Here is a 2,033-nt window from a genome sequence, read left to right on the forward strand (position 1 = left end):
AAAAGAGGAAGGGGAGGGCGTGGGGGGAGGGTTTGGTGCGAGATGAAAGTGGAAGGAAAGAAAGGAGTCAATTTAGCCTGCTGCAGCCTGAATCGCTCCCGGAGCAGCGCTGGGGATGAGTAGGGCCCTTTCTGCGGGCGCATGACTGGGGGAGGATCCGCGGGACGGGGCCCGGGGGCCAATTCCGGCCGCGAACAGAGCCCCTTTGAGGCCGGGTCCGGCGCGGCGCTCCCAGCAGCGGGCACACAGCGGCCGTGGGATGCGAGCTCCGAGCGCTCCCTCCCCGCAGCCCTCGTTCTAAAAATAGGCCCCCCGTGCCATATAAAGGCGCTGAGATTTTTCCTTCATGTGCTGCCTTTACGGTTTGGGCGGTTAAGAAAAATGCATCGTGCCCACAGGAAAAACAGATGGGCTGTGAAAGAGCCACTATCAGGCGGATAGGTGCCGTGGCACCCAGGTTGCGTTCTAAATCCACGCCCCAGACCAGGGCAGAGGACAGCAGCAGCAGCAGAACAGCAGTGCAGCACGTGTGGCGTCTGCCAGGGGTACGAGAGAGCAGGGTTAAGCGCCTGGAAATAGCACGTTATTTAAAAGGCTGTTTTTCTCTTCTGTCTGATTCCACTGCTGCAAGAATGCCTCAAATCCTATACAGGGAATCAGCCTTTAAAGTCAGCAGAACTCTGCTTCATTTTCTTCCAGCCAAGCCAACATCTGCATCGTCATGCCCCACAGCCCCTGTGCCACCCCCGCCACAGGCACAACCCAGCTCGCAGAGCACCCCAGCACACTGCACTCTCCCCACCCCGCAGCACACTGCTGCCGAGAGCACAGAGCACTGAGCATCTTGATGGATTCTCCCACACCATCCCATGGAAGCAGTGCTGTCACCCTTCTCCACACACAGCCACCACCACCACAGTACCACAGCCATGGGGCTCTGCAGCCACCGCAGTGAGAAGCACCGGGCCGGGTGCCTGTGTGGGCAGAGTGGAGCCTTCACTCCTCTGTTGGCAATGGGAATTGAAGCAGAACTTCTCTTTTCTGCATGACTTTGCAAGGAGGGGCAAACCCATTTTAGGGCTATTTTGCTCCCACAATGAACTCTCTGCTGTGTTGTTGTTCCTACATCATCCCATAAGAGCAAGGCACATGCACAGTAACAAGTTCTCTCTATCAGCAGCACTCTCGCTGTAGCACACTGGCCACTCCATGACAAAACGAAGCAACAGGATGATATGGGTAAGCAGGAGTGGCTGTGGGGGGAGCTGATCCTCCCTCCCACTGCCATTCTCTGCCAAACTGGTTCCCAGCCCACAGACACACACAGACACAGCACAGGGTGGAACGGCCCATTGCGTTCAAGAGAATCCTGCCATTAACTGAATGCAAAGGAATCAAAATTGGGCACACATGCCAGCAGGAGGCCAGAAAGGAAATACATGACTGCAGAAGCAGCCCAGGCACAGGTCCCCCCTTCCCTGCGGGGCAGCTCCAACTTAGGACTAGGGCAGCTCCAGGGCTCAGACCCAGCAATAGGGACCCCCAAAGAGTGGACAGAGCCTGGATGGCTATTTTATGGAGAAGCAGAGAGGTGGGCTATATCAATATATTTTTTTCTCCTGCTGTCCCTGTAAATCACTGCTCCATAAAGCTGGAGCGTTATCAAAGTTTCCTATCTGCTGTTTTTAATCTCTGCTGAGACGTTCAGGAAGGCAGAACAGCTAGTTGTTAGTTAATAACTGGGGCACTGAGCTCAGCATTTCCCCCTCAGCACAGCTCTCCATCAGAGGCGGCACCGGGAGAACAGCCACGTGCACATAGGGGCACAGAGAGGCACTCAGACACCTTCTGGCCCTCACAGAGTTCCCGTCAGCACCTCCTGTGTGTGCATTACACGCACACTCACAGACACAAGAAGATGGGGTTTTAAGAACGGAGCCACAGAGTAACTTTGGGGAGCGCACTCGGGTTTGTTGCTACAATACGAGGGTTTAGCCTGCTTTAAAGAAAGCGTTTTTTGCTGTCCTTCCTGA

This window comes from Meleagris gallopavo, chromosome 11 (assembly GCF_000146605.3).
Source record: "Meleagris gallopavo isolate NT-WF06-2002-E0010 breed Aviagen turkey brand Nicholas breeding stock chromosome 11, Turkey_5.1, whole genome shotgun sequence".
NCBI lineage: Eukaryota > Metazoa > Chordata > Aves > Galliformes > Phasianidae > Meleagris > Meleagris gallopavo.